The sequence below is a fragment of the Medicago truncatula genome, chromosome 6 (genome assembly GCF_003473485.1).
Source record: "Medicago truncatula cultivar Jemalong A17 chromosome 6, MtrunA17r5.0-ANR, whole genome shotgun sequence".
NCBI classification, from domain to species: Eukaryota; Viridiplantae; Streptophyta; class Magnoliopsida; order Fabales; family Fabaceae; genus Medicago; species Medicago truncatula.
The window spans coordinates 23,834,003-23,848,711 of NC_053047.1; the positions used below are offsets into that span (position 1 = coordinate 23,834,003).

The window sequence follows — 14,709 nt, forward strand, 5'->3', positions numbered from 1 at the left end:
TATATATTTATATATAAAATCTCTCTCTCTCTCTCTCTCTCTATAAATAAAAGAAAATATATATATATATATATATATATATTTATATATAAAATCTCTCTCCCTCCCTTTCTTCTTATTTTATTTTATTTTATTTTATTTTATTTTTATTTTTTATTATTTTTTATTTTCTATCTTTAACCGCTTTGATTTCAGGGATGGCTCAAAGAAACACACAGTAATAACGATATGGTTGAGAAACGTGCTCTCAAAGATTATGCAATCACATCTTCAGATGAGCCGTACGATGCTATTGTGTACCCAACGGTTGAGGATATTAAATTTGAAATAAAGCCTGCACTTATTTACCTGGTGCAGCAAAATCAATTTTTCGGATCACCCACTGAGGATCCGAATTTTCATGTTTCAACTTTTTTAAGACTCAGTGGAACTTTGAAGGCAAACCAAGAGGTCGTAAGGCTGCACCTCTTTCCTTTCTCTTTGAGGGATAGAGCTAGTGCTTGGTTTCATTCATTGCAAATTGGTTCTATCACTTCATGGAACCAAATGAGGAAGACATTTCTTTCCCAATTCTTTCCCCATAGTAAAACTTCTCAATTGAGGAGTCAAATCACACAATTCACTCAAAAAGATGGTGAAGATCTTTACGATGCGTGGGAGCGTTTCAAAGAAATGCTTAGGCTTTGCCCCCATCATGGTTTCGAGAATTGGCTTATTATACACACTTTTTATAATGGTCTCTAGTGTACCACAAAAATTTATGTTGATGCAGCTGCAGGTGGAGCTTTGATGAATAAAACTTACACAGGAGCATATGATTTGATCGAGAACATGGCACAAAACCACTATCAGTGGACAAGTGAGAGAGTTATCAGTGAAGCTACTCCTCCACCCTCTAAAAAAGAGGCAGGTATGTACCAGGTTTCTACCCTTGATCATCTATCTGTGGACACACTTCTTCAAAAATTTGATAAATTAACTGTAAGTGTCGTCACACCTGCTCTTGTTTCACCACCTTGCGAATTTTGTGGAATACTTGACCATACTGGTGTTGAATGCCAACTAGGTAGTGTTGCTAAAAGTCCCGAGCAAAATTCTTATACCTTTGGACAACAAACAACACCACCCGTTTATGCAAACAACCAAAGAGTCCCTCAGAAATCCAGCTTGGAAATTTTACTAGAACAACATGCTATGGAGCAATCCAAGCAATTTCAAGAACTTAAAAATCAAACTGGATTTTTGAATGACTCTCTTGTCAAGCTTACATCTAAAGTGGACTTCATTGCTACTCACACTAGAATGCTAGAAACTCAAATCTCTCAAGTAGCCCAAAAAGTAGCTACTTCCTCTCAAACCCCCGAAGTCTTTCCAAGTCAAACTGAAGCCAACCCCAAAGGCCTTATAAATGCTATTCAACTTAGGGACACTAAGCAGTTAGAGGACACCATTATGAAAACTAAGACAATTGAGGGTGAGATAGAGAGTGAAAAGCAACAAGGTGAGAAAGTCATAGGAGAGAGTGATAAGCCAATAGTTTCACCACCTTATAAACTCAAAATCCATGTCCCACAAAGGCTTGCTAAGCCTAACTTCATAGTGATTGAGAGTTTTTCCACCCCTTGTGTGATTGAGAGTGAAACCATTGAAAAAACTATGTGTGATTTGGGAGAGAATCTCAGGTTGATGCCACTATCCCTTTGGGAAAGATTGGGTATTGGGTAGAGAAACCTTCTAATCGTCAAGCTAATGACTCTAAAAGAGCGCTTCGTGGGAGGCAACCCATGAGTTTTAATGCTTTTATTTTGTTTGTTTTGTTGTTTTAATTTGTTTTGTAGGTATTTGTCCAAATATGATGCGAAAAAGTGAAAAAAATTTGAAGCCATTGACCAGAAACCCACCCAAAAAAAAAAAAAAAAAAATCTTCCCTCTTTTTCCAGAAAGTTGGCACGGCCCGTGCCTGTGGTGGCACGGCCGTACCAACCCATCAGCAAAAATATAAAAAAAAAAAAAATTTTATTTTTTATTCCCGTATCCATATCAAATAACATCTATACTCCTTCTTCCATAATTCATAATTCTCTCCAAACTTCACCAACAATCATCCACCAGCACCCAAACCAAGCTAAGGTCAATGGCATCAAAAAGGAAAGGTGAGGATATTGAAGCCTCCGGAAGAGGTGCAAGCAAGAAGCAATCAACAACCCGCAATCATGGGATCCAATTCAAGGATTCCGAGTAAAGAATTAGGTATAAATCTCTAATCTCTAGAACTATCTCTCCTTGCAGGTACCTTGATGTTAATGCTATGGATAGACTAGAAATAGATGAACATGTGATTAGGCTGTTGAATAAATTCACAACCCTGTGCTTAGGTACCTTCACACGGTTATTGCTTGTACCATATGGGGTAGAAAAGAGGTAGGAATGATGAGGACTATTGAGTTGTTGTAGGCTTATAACCACCATGTTAACATTTGCTATTATTTGATTTATTATCTTGTTTCAATTGTTAGAAAGAAACTGGATATAAAGGTGATATAGTGGTGGGTGCAATCATCACTTTCATTTGTTAGAAAATTTGAGGTCAATGTGAACAAAGGGATAAATTGGATTGAGGGAAACTACTATCTATACTTAGAAACCCTCACTACTATGTTTTTTTTTAGAATCCATGGCCCTTCTCACAATCCCCAATATGAGTGGAGAGTCAATAATGCTAATTTCTTGATTATTCTACCTAATTCAGATATTACTAATCCAAAGATGGTAGAAAACTTTTATGTTGGCACTAACCCACAGGTACACAATGATGGTGATGATGGTGGTAATGAAGAGGAGGTAGGTGCAAACTTGCACCATTAACAAGAAGCCGGTAGCAACTATAATGATGAACGGTGGGCATGGATGCAAACCAAAGTTCAAAGAACATGCACCGAGCAATAAAGACAACGTGTTGAAATGATCGGGCTAAGAAACGATGTCCTAAGGGGCACTCAAATAAATGAATAAAACAATCAAATGTTCCGATACATGATGCAACACCTTCACCTCCAAGGTCTACCTTATGGAATTCAATAAAATTGTGAGCTCTCCTCTTCCTCTACTCTTCTCTACTTCTCTTCTTTCTTCACCATCTTCTTCTTTCTCTTCTTCTTCTTTTAAATCATTGAGGACAATGCTTCTCCTAAGTGTGGGGGGAGCCTAATAAAGTGTCTTTAGTCGTAGTGTTTCCAAACTCCCTTAAACTTTATTCTTTTGTATAGTTTTATTGTAAAAGGCATGGTTAAGTAGCTAATTTTATTTGAAAATATCATGACACAAAATTTTCCTTGTCTCCTCTTATTTGGTTGATTCTTGTACATGAAAGCAAACTCTTGTGTTTTAAGTCTTCTTGATATACCCACATCTTGTTTTAAAGTGAATAAAATTCTCCAATGAGAAAAACACAAAGTTGCTTCCCTTGAGTAAATGTATGAATAGGTATTTTAAGGAAACGCGTTTTAATCTTAGTGGTGCATTAACCTTTAAAGATTCTCAAAGTGCCAGTAGTATAAGTTAGTATAAGGGAGTTCATAAAAAGCCAAAAAGCCAAATTAATTCCAAGATCTCATCATTGAATCTAGATTGGGGAAGGAGGTAGGCCCTCCGACTTCCTATGTAAAGATGATTGTTATCTTGAGAAAAACTTTAAAAAGGATCATTGAATCTAGATTGGGGAAGGGGGTAGGCCCTCCGACTTCCTACGTGAAGATGATGTTTTAAGGGGCACCATTGAATCTAGATTGGGGAAGGGGGTAGGCCCTCCAACTTCCTATGTGAAGATGTTGTTCCTTAAATAAAGAACTTAAATGTGCAAATGGCAAAGAACAAAAATTCTCAAATACTCCCATCTTTCTTATATAAATTATAGAAGGAATCTTTCTTGGTTGGTTTAGTGCTAGGATTAGACCATGTTTCCTCATAATGCCTAATCTTATACAGGAGCAAGAAAAGGGTTGGACTTCACACACACACTCACTTAAAACTTGATCGTTGGGTTGAATAAAAATTACAAGAAATGCTTGAGTTTGTGATTAGTGTACATTTGGGATTTAAGCCCTTGAGGAGACATGTCCTTTAATCGAATAGTCATTTGATAAAATTGTTTGTGCTACCATGTTTATGCCTTTTGCTTGAGGACAAGCAAAGATTCAAGTATGGGGGAGTTTGATGAGTCATTATTATATCTATTTTATCCATAATATTTAGTATTGTTTTATTTAGATTTTAGTTATATTTATATTTATAATATTTTCTTTTTGAATTATATTACTACAATTGCATATTTTATATTTCAGGAATGAATATTGGATGGATTGAGTCTTGGAGCAAAAGAAAGGGACTTGGAGCCGATTGGATGCAAAAATATGAAGATTGAGAGACAAAAATATGTCTCCCCCAAGTCAGAAGCCTGGCACGGCCCATGCTAGCCTTGGCACGGCCGTGCCACCCTCCAGAGTCACTTTTGCTGCTTTTGCTTAGATTTTAAGCTACTCTATTTTTAGCCCGAATGTAATAGCTTAGATTTTAAGTCAAACAAATGCTATAAATAGAGTAGCCATCCATCACAAATATTCATCTTTTCTTGGAATGCAATATGTGACAATTGTCTTTCTAATAAAAGTTCATTTACTTTCTTGTTATTTACTTTTATGCTTTCTCTCTTCTTCTCCTTGTCTACGATGAACATTAGTGAGTAGACTTCTCTTGTCTTGGGATTGTTGGATAAGTCTAATGACATAATCCTAATCAAACCACGCTTTAAACCTTAATCTTATGTAACCCTAATTTCTAATCTAAAGTCACCGCTTTAACATGGATTATCCATTATCAAACTGTGGAAACGAAAGTGGAGGGTTTGATAATTGTTCGTCCATCATCTCAAATATCAATTCATAAAACGAAAGTTGAGTTTTGATATTCGAACAAGTGAATTTAGACAAAGATTGTAAAGGCAGCAAAATAGTCTTTACAATCTTTGAGACATATAGTTTCGAACTTCAAGGATTCTAAATTGTGATCAAGTCAGCGAAATAGGCTTGGTTGCAACTTAGGACCAAAATCTAATAGTAATCAAGTCAGCGAAATAGGCTTGGTTGCTAGAGGAACAAAAGAGAAACTGTCTTTAGAAGTTAGGTCTAACATAAGGTTATAAGTTTAATAGTTTGGTTTGTGAAGAACTTGTCAATTAGATGAACCAATACTCCCAAGGCTTTTATCTTTTCTTTTATTATTTGCTTTCAATTAAAAATCCAAAACTTTCTATCTTATAAAACTTTATTCTAATCATTATCTAAAGTTGATTGAATTCTTAACTCCCTATCGGAACGATACTCTAATTTTACTACTTCGATAGAACCGTGCACTTGCGGTTTTATCTCATCAAGTACTAGGAGAAGAGAATTCCTGGACAACTCCATGTTTTTCACTGAAAGATTCAAATGGCTCATTTTCAAATTCTCCATCATGATCACATCTGACTTTTTAAATTTTCATTTCTTTTTCAGACTGTATTTGAGTGCTGAAGTTACTGAATACATCATATGCATTATCGTTACTTCTCGGGAATTTTACCCAAGTCCATCAGCAATAATCATCAACAATCCATATTTACTTCCATATAAGGATGCAGTGTTAACTTGTCCAAATAAATCAATATGAAGTAATTCTAAGGGTCTGGAGGTTGACAAAATGTCTTTTGTTTTAAAAGATGATTTCACGATCTTCCTTTTCTGGCATGCACCACAAAGTGCATCTGAATGATAATCAATGTCAGGTAGGACTTTAACCAATTGTGACTTACTAAGCTTAGAGATTAATCTCCAGTTAGTATGTCCCAACCTTCTATGCCACATCCATTTCTTTTCATTCACTGATAGAAGACAAATTACCTTATAATCAACCAGTTCAAAGAAGTGAATTTTATAGACATTCTCTACCCTCTTTCCCTTGAATACTATGGATTTGTCATCCTTTTTTATTACTGTGCAGTTGGTCTTTCCAAACATCACATCATAACCATTATCACAAACTGACTGATACTTAAAAGGTTATGTTCAAGACTATCTAGCAACCACACATTATTAATTGAGATAGAGGAGTTACCAATAGTTTCCTGTACCAATGATCTTGCCAGATTGGTTGCCTCCAAACTTCACATTTTCTCCTTCTTTCATTGTGAGGGTGAGGAACATATACTTCTCTCCTGTCATATGCCTTGTGTAACGCCCTATTTTATTATTTTTTTATTTTATTGAGTTTAGATGTCTTTTTATAATTTAGTCGATTTATTTTAATGAGTGCTATTTTGTTATGTTGATATTTATTAGTATAATATATATGTTATTTGGTGTAGAAATATATATGTTATCTGGTATAGAAATATATATATATATATATATATGTTATTTGGTGTAGAAATATTTATGTTATCTGGTGTAGAAACATATTTGTTATTTGGTGTAGAAATATATATGTTATCTGGTGTAGAAATATATTATTTTTATTTGGTATAGAAATATATATGTTATAGAAATATTTTAGATTATATATATATATATATATATATTAGAATAGTATATTGAGACTTGGAGGACAGATTTGGAAATAAGAGAAAATAAGTAGGTTAAAGATTTATATAAAAAGGGATAGTTAGAATTGGAAAATAAGGATTACGTGAAACCTGTTTTTGGAGAAAAAGGAAGAAAGTGAGAAGTGAGAAGAGAAGAATCTTATGAGAAGAGGAGCAATCTTGTAGAGTCCGATCAATCTAAGGTAAGGGTGGGACTAACTTTCTCTAATTCTTAGTTGTATAATTCTGAAATTGAGATTAGCATGTTGTAGGTTGTAGTTATGAGAATTTGGGAATTAGGTTTTGAAGTTGTAATTGGTTGTTAATAGAGCAGAAAATCCGTGGAATTTGTGTAGAATTGATGTTCAGATCATGGGTTATTCTTAGTGCAATGTTTTATATGGTTTTGAGTGCCTTAACATGTATAGAAATGGATAGAGAAGTTTTTGGATCAAATTTGGGCATAGGGAAGTTAAAATTGGGATTTTGGGGTGAAAAGTGGGTTTTTCCCGAGTTGCTCTCTGACAGCACGTCCTGTTTCATGTTCTTGCGTCTTTTTCACACGTTTCTGTTTCGAATTGGCCTTTGGTGTAAACATGAAAATTGTAGATAATTGTGTTAGCTTTCCCGTGGATTTGGTTTGACTTGAAAATAATTTTTGTTTTATGAGTTATGATGAAAATACTCCAAGGAGGTCTTAGTGAAATTTTATGAAAATTCCGCATAACTATTTTTAGGTCAACCCAAAACTTATGGATTGTCTCCAAACTTCAAAGCTTGTGTACTATGAGTTCAATTAAGGTGTTTAAGAGTATTTAACCTATGTTATGATGTTATATGATGTTGTTCATGATTGATGAATTATTATATGAATGTATATGTTGATGAATATGATGTTACATGATGTTGTTCATAATTGATGAATTATGATATTATGATGCGAAGTCGTTGTTGTTGTCGTTGCCGCTGTTGTCGTCAATGTCGCTAAGTTGTAAGTTGTTGTTCTAAGTTGTTGAAGTTGTCTAAGTTGTCGAAGCTGTCTAAGTTGTTAAAGTTGTTGGTTGCTGAGTCCATGCGTACTCAATAAAGTTGAGGGCTTGATGCTCTGGAATGTATAATCATTCATTTAAAGTTGGGGGCTTGATGCCCTGTGAGCCTTATTCGCTCTTAAAGTTGGGGGCTTGATGCCCTGTGAGCCTTTTTCGCTCTTAAAGTTGGGGGCTTGATGCCCTGATTGGTACCACATGCATATTGCATTTATTGAGTCGTTGTTGTTGCATTGTCAAGTTGATGTTGTTGTTGTTGCATTGTCGTTGTTGTTAAGTTGTCATTTATCAATGAGTTGTTAATAAAGAACTAAGTGAAGTATTAATATTTATTAATCGTTGTTGTTTATGTCGTTATGGGATGATGTTTATGATGTGTTGTTTATGTTGTTATGAGATGATGTTTATGATGTATTGTTTATGTTGTTATGTGATGATGTTTATGATGTATCGTTTATGTTGTTATAAGATGATGTTTATGATGTGATGATTATGCTGGCATTGTTGGTTAGAGTAGGTTTACGTACAATGGAGTTGAATTTGATGTTGAATTAACACTAATTGTGCTAGTATTTTGAAATGTACATAAGGTGTTTGATGAAATGCCTAAGTGAAATAATCTTGCTTTTTTTGTGATTTTTTTTTTTCAAATATGTTTTTTTTCTGAAGATTTTTTTTTTCAAATATGTTAAATCTTATAATGTATATATGTTATAATTATTATAAGGTTGGATATTGACATTTTTTGGCAAGTTTAAGAATGACATAATGTTATACGATACATAATTTTTTTTGATGAAATGCCCAAGTTGAATGATTCTAAGTTTGAATTTTTATGAATGTCTAAGTAAAATTTGTGATATGTTACATGTTACTTGTCTTAGGTTCAATATCTTAGATTCAATGGCTTGGATTTTTATGATATATTGTTTGGATAATTTTTATGTTATAATGTTACATGTTACATAATATTTGGATTTTTATGCCATCTTTTAATTTGTTTTTGTACAGATATGGCTAGGGAGGAGGATGCGCGGGAGCGGCGTATTAAAGAGGGTAGGGTGCGCAAAGGTAAACCTGCTATGACAAATAGTGCTCGAAAGGAGATGGAGGTTGAACACCCGTATGTTACAAAGACCCGGAGAGGTATGGACTTGAGGATAGGTGGAGGAGATGGGTCGGGTTCACATTCACAAATGGATTACTCTTCCCAGGTGGTTGATCCGACACCGACGCATGATGAGGTTGTGTATGAGGAGGGTTTTGTTGGATATGATCGGATGGAGGAGGATAAAATGTTTTATCAGCCACAAGATGTAACGCCCTATTTAATTATTTAATTATTTTATAAAGTTTAGAGTCCACTTTGATGATTTGTGAGATTTTATATGATTATGAGATGTGTTGATATTTTATTTAAAGGCTTATTTTATTATTTAATGGAATAGGATTTGAAAATAAAATAAGATTAAAGTTGTGGGGACTGTTTTGGAAATTAGATAAGTGATATTTTGTTATGTTATATGTTGTTATTTGTTAGTATAATATATATAATATTTGGTTTAGAAATATATATATTCTTTGGTGTAGAAATATATATGTTATAGAAATATATTTGTTATAGAGATATATTTGTTATTTGTTATAGAAATATTTTATATTATATATATATATATATATATATATATATATATAATAGAATATTGAGACTTGTAGGGCATATTTGGAATTAAGAGAAAATAAGTAGGTTAAGGATTTATATAAAAAGGGAGAGTTAGAATTAGAAAATAAGGATTACGTGCAAACTGCTTTTGGGAGAAAAAGGGAGAAAGTGAGAAACCAAGAGAAGTCAGAAAAGAGAAGAATCTTGTGAGAAGAGGAGCAATCTTGTAGAGTTCAATCGATTAACCTAAGGTAAGGGTGGGACTAACATTCACTAATCTTGAGTCTATGATTCTGAAAATTGTATTTAACATGTTGTAGGTTTAGTTTTTGAGAATTTGAGAATTAGGGTTAAGAGTGATGATTGTGATGATTTTGAATGAAAGTGATGTTGAATAATATAGGTTGCTTTTTCTGATTTTTCTTTTCATCTCTACCCCGAATTTGAAATGAAATCTGGTATTGATAGATCCAGAATTGGTCTTAGGTGTAAACACAAAAGTTGTAGGGATGGAAGTTAGCTTTCTAATTTCGTTGGTCTGACGTCAAAACGATTTATAGAACTTGAGTTATGGTCATATTATTGTACGTAGGTCACAGTGAATTTTTATGAATTTCAGCACAACTTTGTCCGAATTGGAAATGAAAACTGGTATTGATTGGTACAGAATTGGTCTTACGTGTAAACACAAAAGTTGTAGGTATGGATGTTAGCTTTCTAATGCCGTTGGTTTGACTTCAAAACGATTTATAGAACTTTAGTTATGATCATATTACTGCACGTAGGTCACAGTGAATTTTTATGAATTTCAGCACAACTTTGTCCGAATTTGAAATGAAAACTGGTATTGATTTGTACATAATTGATCTTAGCTGTAAACATGAAAGCTGTAGGTATGGATGTTAGCTTTCTAATGTCGTTGGTTTGACTTCAAAATGATTTATAGAACTTGAGTTATAGTCAAATTACTGCACGTAGATCACAATGAATAATTGAATAAGATTGATGAATTAGTATATGTATGTATATGTTTGTGAATACGATATTGTTCATGATTGATGAAGTGTTATATGTATATATGATGTTTTAAGATGTTGATTACCATTTGATGTTGTTATATTGTGATATAATTATATATGCATTAGTTGAATTATATGTGAATAATTGAGACGTTGTTGACTTACATTTGATATTATTATGTCATGCTGTGTTGTTGTTGTTATTTAACTAAGCTGCATGAGTCGGTCTAAGTTGATTAAGATGATGAGGTTCCAAATTATTGGATTATATAAGAGATCTCTAAGTTGATTAAGATGTTGATGATGATGTTCCAAATTATTGGACTATTTAAGAGGTCGTTGAATTAAGATGTTCAAGATGTCGAGTCCATGCATTAGCATTCAGCGATTGGGGCTTGATGCTCTGGAAGTATAATAATACTCAAATAGCGATTGGAGCTTGATGCTCCAGAAGTATAATAATACTCAAAATAGCGATTGGGACTTGATGCCCCGTATTGGTACCACATGCATATAAGAGGTCTAAGTTGCATAGTCGAGTTAGAGTCGCATTTGTCGAGTCAAGGATGTTTATGTTGATAAGTTGTGAAGTTGTAATTGTTTATACAAACTATGATTGAAGTGCTAAATGATATATTACTATCTATAATGAATATTAAGATGATTTGATGTTGATTAAATATAATTGTTGAATTATATTCTTAATATTATTGTTTTGTGAAATCTCACCCCTTCTGCTTGGAAATGTTGCTCTTCGTATGAGTAACTTGCAGGTAACCAAGAATAGTTGATGTCGTGTGAGCTTTCTCTCTCGTGTGTCTTAGGTGCTTTGATACGTAACGGGATGAGAACTTTGTTATTGCTTTTCTATTCCTTACGTATTGTTTTTGAAGATTTATAACTATGTTTTTAGATTGGATTTTTATGAGACATTTATGAAGAGTCCTTCGTGCCAAAGACTGTTTTAGTTATTGAATAAATTCCGCTGCGAAGTATTAAAGATCTTGTATTTGAATTTTAAAGGATAAATAGTTATTATTTCCGTTTATGATTTTTAAGATAAAGAATGTGACATTCCGTTTATGTTGAAAAACTCTGATTATTTATGCCAAATTTTTATGTTGGGAAAACGGGGTGTTACACAAGACGAGGCATAGGATGAGGAGGTGGCAAGCGATGAGGAGGTGCCAGAGGATGTTGTGGCGGATTATCTTGAGGCAGAGAATGTTATTCCTGAGGGTGAACCTGAGCCTCAAACTCAGCGACGACGACGTATTCCGCCCATACCGCCATATCTTGTTGGAGACCACGTCACTATTGTCTGACTACGTGAGGCACGTGGCGAACCCTCTTTGGGTGAACCATCATAATGTAAGTGTTTAAATTGTTTAAAATTCTATAAATGCTTTAAAGTGATTATTTAAAAGAATGTAGCGTAAATGTTTTAATTATATAATATTATGTAGTGTTAGTGTTTTAATTATATAATATTATGTAGCGTAAATGTTTTAATTATATAATATTATGTTGCGTAAATGTTTTAATTATTTAAACGAGTGTAGCGTAAGTCTTTTAATTATTTAAAAGAATGTAGCGTTAGTGTTTTAATTATATAATATTATGGAGCGTAAGTGTTTTAATTATATAATATTATGCAGCGTAAGTGTTTTAATTATTTAAAAGAATGTAGTGTAAGTGTTTTAATTATATAAAGTAGTGACAATGTCTTAATTAATTTGAATTTCAGATGTGGCATGATCAGACAGGTTATAAGTGTATAAATGCACGGAAAAAGATGAAAGAGCTTGGTAAGTCGGAGGCGGGTTTTAGGTGGTTTTGGGAGCTTGTGAAGGGGTCTGGCCTACATGTGCGAGAGGTGGCACACGGAGACTAGTAGTTTTCTTCTACCTGTGGGGGAGATGACGATCACTTTGGACGATGTGCATAATCTCCTACACATTCCTATTCACGGTTGTATGTTGGACCACGACGAGGCAATGGGTCAGGACCGTGCGATTGATTTGATGACCAGGTTGTTGGGTATGTCAGATGCTGATGCTAGGGCTGAGATTAGGAGTGAGTCTGCTGGTCAAATCAGTTATCCCACATTGAAGAGGGTTTATGAAGACCACCTGACATAGGCTAGACGGCTGGAGGAGCCACAGACGAAGGAGGAGCTCCAGGAGAGAGGCAGGAGGAGGGTGTGGTGTGTGAGGAGTTTTCGTCTATGTATCGTCGGTTGTGCGCTGTTCAATAACAAAACGAACAGACACATCGACTTGATATATCTGATTGTATGGCAGACTTGAAGGCGATTGGGAAATGGTCATGGGGAGGGATGGACTTAGCTTACCTGTACGACTATCTGGATGAATCTGTTATTCTGAATAATAGAACGATGGTTGGGAGTACCACTCTTTTTATGGTAATAATTTAATATTTATCTTCATTTATTTATGAATTTATTTTATAATTTTTATTATCATGTTAGATTATTTTTTCCTAAGTTAGACTGCATTTATTTAGGATTTAATTTAAATATTTTTGTGAAGCTTTTATAATGTATTTTATTTATTAGTTGCTGGGATGGATTTTGGAGCATTTGCCAGGTCCGTACCCAAGGAAGAAAAATAAGAGCTGGAAGCCGGAGAGACCATGTGATGGGAGATGGCTTACTAGCAGAGGGCATACAGATGTGCACCATTACTGCTTACTGCTTGATCGCTTAGAGGTGGATGTCATCAGGTTTTCTACTTATGGTGATCACATAGAGATACGCACTTTTCAGCTTATTGTCACTTACTCGGGATGGCTGATGTGCTGAAAGGAGAGGGTGTACCTTCATTTACTTGAGCGGGTAGAGAGGCAGCTTTTCTATGTACAAGATGTTCCCAGACATCCGTCATCAGTCGCTCAGATGCCTACGCATTTGCTGACCACTGTGCTGCAAAACGCTCAGGCGTGGTTCTACACTGCTTGGGGAGATGCGTGTGAGAAACCATGGCATCATGAGCCTAGCTACATGGCTTGGTATGCCAAAGTCTCTCACCCTCGTATTCTCTCACCTGATGAAGGATCTCCTCCCAGACCGGCGAACGTGGAGCAGATCATAGAGGAGGAGCATGCTAGAAAGATGCTTGACACACTGACGATCATCCGAGATGTGGTGCATATAGCCGACGATAATGTGGCCAGGAAAGCCGAGATGACTAAAGAGGAGATTGTCCAGGAGGTGATGCGGATAGCCGGTACTGGTCGCTCTGCCCTTACATTTCAGATTGCCAGGCGGCGCAGGGGGCCGAGGCATGCTAAGCAGCAGAGTTGATTATGATTAGGCTTTTTTTTATGTACTTTTTGACTTAATCATGGTGATGTATAATTATGACATGTTCCGTACATTTTTTTATTTCTATGACATTTTCCGACATAGCTTTTATATTATTTCTTGCGTTTTAATTTTTTTTGTGAAATATTATTTCGTACGTTTTATATTCTTTACTTTAATTTCCAATTGGATGCAAAACCAGGACAAATTTCCTGGAAAAACCAATGCAGACTGCACTGGTCTTGTTTACTGGTGTGAACGGTAGTTAACTACCACTTATGCTAGCAGTTGTTAACTACTGGCGTATCATGGAGCGGTTTAGTATTTTACTTGTGTCAATAGAAAATTTTCATTGTCAAAAAAGCAATTTTCAAAAAATAATATTATGTTTAAGGGAAGGTGGTTAAATGTAAATGAGATGATCGGTGCATAATTACATATCTTTTTTCTTCATTTAAGGAAATTGGATCACTCAGATTTTCTCTAATGGCTTTAAAAAAACCTATTCTGCTCTCACTAATAAATTTTTACTTATCAAAATAAAACCTAATATATATTATCTACTACGTAATTTTTAATTTATATATATATTGATATTTATTTAAATTCACCTCAAAATTGTCTAAATACATAGAAATAAATACATTTTTTTTAAGGAATATAAATGAATATATATAAAATGATTGATTCACTCAATTATTTTGGACCCAGGTGTAAAAGGTGTTAAATATCGGCTAAGACCAAACTTGGAGACAAAATAGTGATTTAAGAAAATGAAATTTCTCAAATAATAATGTTCCGACCAAATTAGATATGTCCAAAAATGGCATAATCGTGAGAAACACAATTGTGGGCCAAAAAGGTTTAAATTAGCAACCTTGCAAATGTTCAAACATATTATTGAGGTATTTTTCATGGTCAAAAGTCAAACATTCTCAATTCTTTTCCTACTCAATATCTTTCTCTATAAATACTACCATTTTGTATTTCTCTTTTCCAAAACAAACACATACAAATTAAGCTACTATCCTCTTATTAATAGC

The 14,709-nt window shown here is 34.3% G+C and overlaps 1 non-coding gene across 1 annotated transcript; it reads right to left on the reverse strand.

Moving 5' to 3' along the window:
* Nucleotides 1-594: 594 nt before the first annotated feature.
* LOC120576252 (small nucleolar RNA R71) lies at nucleotides 595-701 on the reverse strand. The gene has a single exon (XR_005642329.1). It is a non-coding gene; the product is annotated as a small nucleolar RNA R71 (small nucleolar RNA).
* Between the last annotated feature and the right edge of the window lie 14,008 nt (nucleotides 702-14,709).